The following is a 10000-nucleotide window of genomic DNA, read 5'->3' on the forward strand; positions in this document are numbered from 1 at the left end:
AACCGAGGTTTTAAAGTACCAACTGCTCAAGGATGCTATTATACAGCTTGAGTACAAATGTAAATATCTGGGGTTTGTATTTGGAAGTCTACTGTAGGTAATGTCCAGACAAGCTGTGAGCGGCCTGCAGATGGCAGGAATGCCCAAGCCTGAAGCTACAGTCAGGCCATGGCAAGGTTCTGGAACGCGTTTCCCAGATTCGCTGTACCTTGGCGCTCTACGACGCTTCTCAAGGTATACCTTGGCGAAGGGACAGTTTTTCCTACGAGTGTTTCCCAGACTATCCCTTAGTGGGCATCTGAAGATACATCGTAAGGTACGTCGTTAGGTACATCGTTGTCCCTTGTTGATGACGTTTTCAACCGTTCTCATAATCATTTAGATTTTACCCCATTCTAATATTAACAAAAGGAAGCTATGCCTAGTAAAGCCCATCTGCTAATCTATTAAAGAGTCAAGGCGAGACCCCGTGATAGTTCAAATTCATACATTATAGTCTACAAAATATAAAATAAAGAGCCTTCATTGGGACATATACGCCTAGTCTGGGACTTATTGAAAGCCCAGAAAAAATATGATAAGGATGATGGCTAATGATCAATCAATCAAAACTTTATTTATATAGTGCATTTCATACACAGAAGCAACACAATGATATCATGAGGCTAGACTAAAAGACTGATATCATGAGGCTAGACTAACAGACTGATATCATGAGGCTAGACTAACAGACTGATATCATGAGGCTAGACTGACAGACTGATATCATGAGGCTAGACTAACAGACTGACAGACTGATATCATGAGGCTAGACTAACAGACTGATATCATGAGGCTAGACTTACAGACTGATATCATGAGGCTAGACTAACAGACTAAAAGACTGATATGATGCTCGACTAACAGACTGACAGACTGATATCATGATGCTAGACTAACAGACTGGCAGACTGATATCATGATGCTAGACTAACAGACTGACAAGACTGATATCATGAGGCCAGACTAACAGACTAACAGACTGATATCATGATGCCAGACTAACAGACTGATATCATGAGGCTAGACTAACAGACTGATATCATGAGGCTAGACTAACAGACTGATATCATGAGGCTAGACTAACAGACTGATATCATGAGGCTAGACTAACAGACTGACAGACTGACAGACTGATATCATGAGGCTAGACTAACAGACTGACAGACTGATATCATGATGCCAGACTAACAGACTGATATCATGAGGCCAGACTAACAGACTGATATCATGAGGCTAGACTAACAGACTGATATCATGAGGCTAGACTAACAGACTGACAGACTGATATCATGAGGCTAGACTGACAGACTGATATCATGAGGCCAGACTAACAGACTGATATCATGAGGCTAGACTAACAGACTGACAGACTGATATCATGAGGCTAGACTAACAGACTGATATCATGAGGCTAGACTAACTGACTGACATCATGAGGCCAGACTAACAGACTGACAGACTGATATCATGAGGCCAGACTAACAGACTGACAGACTGATATCATAAGGGCAGACTGACAGACTGATATCATGAGGCTAGACTAACAGACTAACAGACTGATATCATGAGGCTAGACTGACAGACTGATATAATGAGGCTAGACTGACAGACTGATATCATGAGGCCAGACTAACAGACTGACAGACTGACAGACTGATATCATGAGGCTAGACTAACAGACTAAAAGACTGATATCATGAGGCTAGACTAACAGACTGATATCATGAGGCTAGACTAACTGACTGACATCATGAGGCCAGACTAACAGACTGACAGACTGATATCATGAGGCTAGACTAACAGACTGACAGACTGATATAATGAGGCTAGACTGACAGACTGATATCATGAGGCCAGACTAACAGACTGACAGACTGACAGACTGATATCATGAGGCTAGACTAACAGACTGACAGACTGATATCATGAGGCTAGACTAACAGACTGATATCAGGAGGCTAGACTAACTGACTGACATCATGAGGCCAGACTAACAGACTGACAGACTGATATCATGAGGCCAGACTAACAGACTGACAGACTGATATCATGAGGCCAGACTAACAGACTAACAGACTGATATCATGAGGCTAGACTAACAGACTGACAGACTGATATCATGAGGCTAGACTGACAGACTGATATCATGAGGCCAGACTAACAGACTGACAGACTGACAGACTGATATCATGAGGCCAGACTAACAGACTGACAGACTGACAGACTGATATCATGAGGCTAGACTAACAGACTGATATCATGAGGCTAGACTAACTGACTGACATCATGAGGCTAGACTAACAGACTGGCAGACTGATATCATGAGGCCAGACTAACAGACTGACAGACTGATATCATGAGGCCAGACTGACAGACTGACATCATGAGGCTAGACTAACAGACTGACAGACTGATATCATGAGGCCAGACTAACAGACTGACAGACTGATATCATGAGGCCAGACTGACAGACTGATATCATGAGGCCAGACTAACAGACTGACAGACTGATATCATGAGGCCAGACTGACATTTCCCCCCTCTGACAAACAAGTGGAGGCACGCATAGCTGTGTGCTTGGCTGACATCTGAGTGGATGGCGACCCATCACCTCAAGCTCAAGGTACCAGCCTACAGGGCAAGGAAAGGAACAGCCCCCTCCTACCTCCAGGCCATGGTCAAACCCTACACCCCCTCCCGACCGCTATGCTCTGCTAGCTCGGGGCTAGATTATGCTCTTAGTCACTTGTTTCAGAAAGGAGTTCAAGTAGTAGTATGTATCCTACGTTAAATGCAATTATTGTAAATTGCTTTGGAGAAAAGCGTCAGCTGAATGACTGTAATGTAATGTAATGACGCCAGTGATAATTGAATCCATGACACCAGTGAAAGTGCGTGCCGCTAGTTTGAGTCCCCACCCCGACGCCAGCCTATCCTGTTCTGACTCCTCCCACCTGCTGGACGCTATGGAAACCCTTCTGGACGCTATGGAAACCCTTCTGGATGTGTGGAACCCCGTCATCACTGACCCTGTGTCTGGGAGATGTGAGGTCATTCACTGACCCTGCATCTGGGAGATGTGAGGTCATCACTGACCCTGCGTCTGGGAGATGTGAGATCATCACTGGGACGCGGCGCGTTAGGATGATGTCACTTGCTGCTGCTGACAGACACCCTGCACAAGGACAGGGGGAGGAGCTATATCTATGACATCACAGAACGGTGAGGAGTGACTCGCCAGACCTCCTCTCTCTCTCTCTTTCTTTATTTCTCCCTCCCTCTCCCTCTCAACTGGAGATGGAGGGATAGAGGAAGGGAGGGGAGGATGGAGGGATGTAGGGGGGAAGGGAGGGATGGAGGGAGAGAAAGAGGGGGAGGGATGGTTCACAATGAGGATGAGTGTTTATGGCCCAGTACAGATGGGTCACTTGGGAGAGAATGAGGGAGAGAGAGAGAGAGGGAGGGAGAGAGAGAGAGAGAGAGAGAGAGAGAGAGAGAGCAGTCTGACGTTAATTAAATTATCTGCTCTGCACCGAGGGAGGGAGGGGATCCATTACGCAGGCCAAGACCCTCCATTAGGTTACTGACACACACTCGCACACACGCGCACACACGCGCACACACGCGCACACACACACACACAAATACACACAATCCCTGAAGCCCTGTCTGCCAGCCCTGTCTGTGAGGCCGTTTTGTAGCGTGGTTCACTGGTTTGGCCTCAGGCCCCCGACACGTCACCCTGCTTCCAGCCAACCTGGTCCAGGTCTGACCATCACCGCTCTCACCCTAACCCTAACACAGCACCAACCTCCAACCTGGCAACCCACCCCCCTCCAGCTCTGACCATCACCGCTCTCACCCTAACCCTAACACAGCACCAACCTCCAACCTGGCAACCCACCCCCCTCCAGCTCTGACCATCACCGCTCTCACCTAAACCCTAACACAGCACCAACCTCCAACCTGCTACAGCTCTCACCCTAACCCTAACACAGCACCCTCCAACCTGGCAACACAGCACCCTCCAACCTGCTACAGCTCTCACCCTAACCCTAACACAGCACCCTCCAACCTGCTACAGCTCTCACCCTAACCCTAACACAGCACCAACCTCCAACCTGCTACAGCTCTCACCCTAACCCTAACACAGCACCAACCTCCAACCTGCTACAGCTCTCACCCTAACCCTAACACAGCACCAACCTCCAACCTGGCAACCCACCCCCCTCCAGCTCTGACCATCACCACTCTCACCCTAACCCTAACACAGCACCAACCTCCAACCTGGCAACCCACCCCCCTCCAGCTCTGACCATCACCACTCTCACCCTAATCCTAACACAGCACCAACCTCCAACCTGCTACAGCTCTCACCCTAACCCTAACACAGCACCCTCCAACCTGGCAACCCACCCCCCTCCAGCTCTGACCCTCACCCCCACCCTCCTAGACAACCTGCCAGCTCTCCATCTCTGCAGCTCTCAGCTTCACTCAGAGGCCTCAGCAGATATATTCACCCCCTCAGTCCTCCAGCGTCCCGGAGACAGAGACAGGCCTGGTCTGGTCTATATACAGGGCCTGGTCTGGTCTATATACAGGGCCTGGTCTATATACAGGGCCTGGTCTGGTCTATATACAGGGCCTGGTCTATATACAGGGCCTGGTCTGGTCTATATACAGGGCCTGGTCTGGTCTATATACAGGGCCTGGTCTGGTCTATATACAGGGCCTGGTCTATATACAGGGCCTGGTCTATATACAGGGCCTGGTCTGGTCTATATACAGGGCCTGGTCTGGTCTATATACAGGGCCTGGTCTGGTCTATATACAGGGCCTGGTCTGGTCTATACACATGGCCTGGTCTACAGCGTTTCCGCTGGTAAGGTTTTGCTGTGGCGCACCGCCACGGCAAGATCCTTGCCGCCACACCAAACATTGGATACAAAAAACAATAATACAAATTAGACTATATATATAAAAGTCTAAAATTAAAAATCTTAAACTTTTTAAATATTTCTGCCTAAATGCGCTTTCAAAACCACTGTCTGCCCCACATTAGGACTATTTATTTTCAATAAGACTAAGAGCCTATAGGCTGCGCACTCTGTGCCACTCCATGCTGCTCCTTTCTGATGTGAGATCATCACTGGGACGCGGCGCGTTAGGAGGATGTCACTTGCTGCTGCTGACAGACACCCTGCACAAGGACAGGGGGAGGAGCTATATCTATGACATCACAGAACGGTGAGGAGTGACTCGCCAGACCTCCTCTCTCTCTCTCTTTCTTTATTTCTCCCTCCCTCTCCCTCTCAACTGGAGATGGAGGGATAGAGGAAGGGAGGGGAGGATGGAGGGATGTAGGGGGGAAGGGAGGGATGGAGGGAGAGAAAGAGGGGGAGGGATGGTTCACAATGAGGATGAGTGTTTATGGCCCAGTACAGATGGGTCACTTGGGAGAGAATGAGGGAGAGAGAGAGAGAGAGAGAGAGAGAGAGAGAGAGAGAGAGCAGTCTGACGTTAATTAAATTATCTGCTCTGCACCGAGGGAGGGAGGGGATCCATTACGCAGGCCAAGACCCTCCATTAGGTTACTGACACACACTCGCACACACGCGCACACACGCGCACACACGCGCACACACACACACACAAATACACACAATCCCTGAAGCCCTGTCTGCCAGCCCTGTCTGTGAGGCCGTTTTGTAGCGTGGTTCACTGGTTTGGCCTCAGGCCCCCGACACGTCACCCTGCTTCCAGCCAACCTGGTCCAGGTCTGACCATCACCGCTCTCACCCTAACCCTAACACAGCACCAACCTCCAACCTGGCAACCCACCCCCCTCCAGCTCTGACCATCACCGCTCTCACCCTAACCCTAACACAGCACCAACCTCCAACCTGGCAACCCTAACACAGCACCCTCCAACCTGCTACAGCTCTCACCCTAACCCTAACACAGCACCAACCTCCAACCTGCTACAGCTCTCACCCTAACCCTAACACAGCACCAACCTCCAACCTGCTACAGCTCTCACCCTAACCCTAACACAGCACCAACCTCCAACCTGGCAACCCACCCCCCTCCAGCTCTGACCATCACCACTCTCACCCTAACCCTAACACAGCACCAACCTCCAACCTGGCAACCCACCCCCCTCCAGCTCTGACCATCACCACTCTCACCCTAATCCTAACACAGCACCAACCTCCAACCTGCTACAGCTCTCACCCTAACCCTAACACAGCACCCTCCAACCTGGCAACCCACCCCCCTCCAGCTCTGACCCTCACCCCCACCCTCCTAGACAACCTGCCAGCTCTCCATCTCTGCAGCTCTCAGCTTCACTCAGAGGCCTCAGCAGATATATTCACCCCCTCAGTCCTCCAGCGTCCCGGAGACAGAGACAGGCCTGGTCTGGTCTATATACAGGGCCTGGTCTGGACTATATACAGGGCCTGGTCTATATACAGGGCCTGGTCTGGTCTATATACAGGGCCTGGTCTATATACAGGGCCTGGTCTGGTCTATATACAGGGCCTGGTCTGGTCTATATACAGGGCCTGGTCTGGTCTATATACAGGGCCTGGTCTATATACAGGGCCTGGTCTATATACAGGGCCTGGTCTGGTCTATATACAGGGCCTGGTCTGGTCTATATACAGGGCCTGGTCTGGTCTATATACAGGGCCTGGTCTGGTCTATACACATGGCCTGGTCTACAGCGTTTCCGCTGGTAAGGTTTTGCTGTGGCGCACCGCCACGGCAAGATCCTTGCCGCCACACCAAACATTGGATACAAAAAACAATAATACAAATTAGACTATATATATAAAAGTCTAAAATTAAAAATCTTAAACTTTTTAAATATTTCTGCCTAAATGCGCTTTCAAAACCACTGTCTGCCCCACATTAGGACTATTTATTTTCAATAAGACTAAGAGCCTATAGGCTGCGCACTCTGTGCCACTCCATGCTGCTCCTTTCTGAGGTGATCAGAAGACTCGGCGCGTGAAGGGATTTTTTCTTCAGTGAGCGGCATGAGGTTACAATGAAAGATAGGTAGGCTATTGCTGCTCAAATATTACCATAGTGTTAACCAGTGTTTGAATTGGGCCAAACACTGGTGCTGGCACCTAGGCCTACTCCTCAAAATGCCTAGCCTACTGTCTAAAATACATTTATGTTAGTAATCTAAGTAGTAGCCTACCGTTATATACGGTGGCCGACAAGGGCAAACGCGCTACAAATACAGAAAACATTTCCATTAGGAGAAACGCGCTGCAAACACAGAAATGACACAAACTCAAAACACATACAAAATCCAAAACAAATACAACAACGGAAACGTGCTGCAAAACGCCAAAACAAATACATTAACAGCAAACGCGCTGCAAATACAGAAACGATACAAAGTCAAAAACACATACAACAACAACAACACATGCAACAAAAAAACGCTGCAAATTCAGTTCCCAACACAACGGAAGTATAAAATATAAACGTACATGTTTATGAACGAAAGAACCAAAGAAGAATGGCACAATATTAAAGCCTTAATGTAAAAAAAAAGAACATAATCACTATAATGTTACATTTTTTATGCCGCCTTTTCGTCTAGCCTTGTTTGAACCATGAGGTTTGAACGTCTAACCCGTCTCCGGTCCGTTCCACTTACCATCCCCCCCCCCGAACACTTCCGTTGTGTTGAGGACTGAATTTGCACAGTTTTTTTGTTGCATGTGTTGTCGGGGGCTGTATGTGTTTGTGACTTTGTATCGTTTCTGTATTTGCAGCGCGTTTGCTGTTAATGTATTTGTTTTGACTTTCTGCAGCACGTTTCCGTTGTTGTATTTGTTTCGGTTTTTGTATGTGTTTTTGACGTTGAGTCATTTCTGTATTTGGAGCGCGTTTCTCCCTAATGGCAATGTTTTCTGTATTTGCAGTGCGTTTCTCCCTAATGGAAATGTTTTCGGTCTTTGCAGTGCGTTTGCCCTTGTCGGCCACCGTAGTTATAGCTACAGTTAGACGTGCCGACAGCTCCTGCCCATCTCAAGCACGTTGGTAAAGCCTTTGGTTTTATAATTCCCTGATGCCAACTAGCGGATCCAAAACCTAATATATCAATACAATTTTCCAGATGGGCATACGACAATTTTTGAAGAGGGAGAGAGAGGAGAATGATGAGACCAGTCAGGTAGGCTAGGTTATTGGTTATTCAGGAACAAGGCAAGCTACCTGTAGGCTAACAGTTTTGCCCGCTTCCCAGGGACCAGTAAACTCTGTTCGGGCAAGAGGAATGCCTCATGCAGTTGTCTGATCGGACAAGTAAAAAAATGAATATGATAAATTGGCCTTGTGTTGCTAACGTTACGTAACGTTATCTGAAAATACAGTTTGAGCCAAAGCGGAGCCTGCTCCATTTGAGCTACGCACAGCTATCTGTCAGTCAGTCAGCCTTTCAAGCGAGCGTTGTCAAGGAGACATGAACCACAAGCGCGAGTAGGTTCTGCAACTTTCGTGCGAGTCAGGTGCAGCGCTGCCTGATGGATTTTGCGACCGTCTTTTTGGCTGGCTGAACCAACACTAGCTTGCGTTAATGTTCCTCCAGCCACCTAAAAAGTGCCAATCAAAATAACAGAAAAAGCAACAAATTATTTAGGCATGTTTAAAGACTAGCTTACCTTTTTATTTATTTATCTAGAGCTGCTGTTATAATGGTAACCTACAATACATTTGATTAAAATGTCTATAAACCATATGATTTATTAAGTGCTTGTGTGGGTTTACTGTTTTATCCCATCCAGTTACATGTAATTAATTACATTTTAAGCTCTAGGACTTTACCAGCCTTATGAGATAAGTTAGGCCATCTTTATAGACCTACTCTTCAGTTAATTGTTTTTTTAGGCAGAGGCAGGGATTGTGGTAGGAGAGGACAGGACTGTGGCACAGGCACAGAGTGGAGGCACAGGTGAGAGAGAAGAGGAGAGAGAGTTGGTTGAGAGGAGCGCAAGAGAGGAGAGAGGAGAAGGAAGGGGACAGGAGAGAGGAACAAGGGAGGAAGAAGGGCGGTCTCCGATCCCCCGCTTTTTCCGTTTCGAAATCAGACTCTTTTTTTCACACACCACCACACCAAGAGATCAGTTCCACAGGAAACACTGCTGGTCTATTACATGGTCTGGTCTATATACATGGCCTGGTCTGGTCTATATACATGGCCTGGTCTATATACAAGGCCTGGTCTGGTCTATATACATGGCCTGGTCTGGTCTATATACATGGTCTGGTCTATATACATGGTCTGGTCTATATACATGGTCTGGTCTATAAACAGGGCCTGGTCTATATACATGGCCTGGTCTATATACATGGTCTGGTCTATATACATGGCCTGGTCTATATACATGGTCTGGTCTATATACATGGTCTGGTCTGGTCTATATACATGGTCTGGTCTATATACAGGGCCTGGTCTGGTCTATATATAGGGCATGTTCTGGTCTATATACATGGCCTGGTCTATATACATGGCCTTTATCCTACACAGTTAAGCACAGATGCCATCGACTCCACGGCAGAATACGACTCGCTATCTTTGACTTTAGAGTAGCCAGTCTTCTGACAGCCGAAACCATGACATGTAACAAACTATATCTGCCTCATTAAACCCTGATATGTAACACAACTATATCTGCCTCATTAAACCCTGATATGTAACACAACTATATCTGCCTCATTAAAACTATCCCATTTGAGAATCTCAGCTACCATCCAGCGACCTGAAGATACAGACTAACCACACTTTGACCCAGTGTGGGAAACACAGTAGTCCAACCACAGATTCTATCTACCCCCCAACCATGGGGTTTTTATTTACTATAGCTATAGCATGTTCATAACTCGGCTGAAACATTTCACTGTGAGTGTGAACCTTGAATCTAAGGAGCCAGGG

At 47.5% G+C, this 10000-nt stretch overlaps 1 protein-coding gene across 1 annotated transcript in view; it reads right to left on the minus strand.

The window, feature by feature from the left end:
- The window catches only part of LOC311310843 (tricarboxylate transport protein B, mitochondrial), a gene marked incomplete at its 5' end in the record, with an annotated part of 48609 nt that overhangs the window by 27430 nt on the left and 11179 nt on the right, over positions 1-10000 (minus strand). The window lies entirely within an intron of this gene.

Source organism: Borostomias antarcticus (assembly GCF_949987555.1).
Source record: "Borostomias antarcticus genome assembly, chromosome: 6".
Classification (NCBI taxonomy): domain Eukaryota; kingdom Metazoa; phylum Chordata; class Actinopteri; order Stomiiformes; family Stomiidae; genus Borostomias; species Borostomias antarcticus.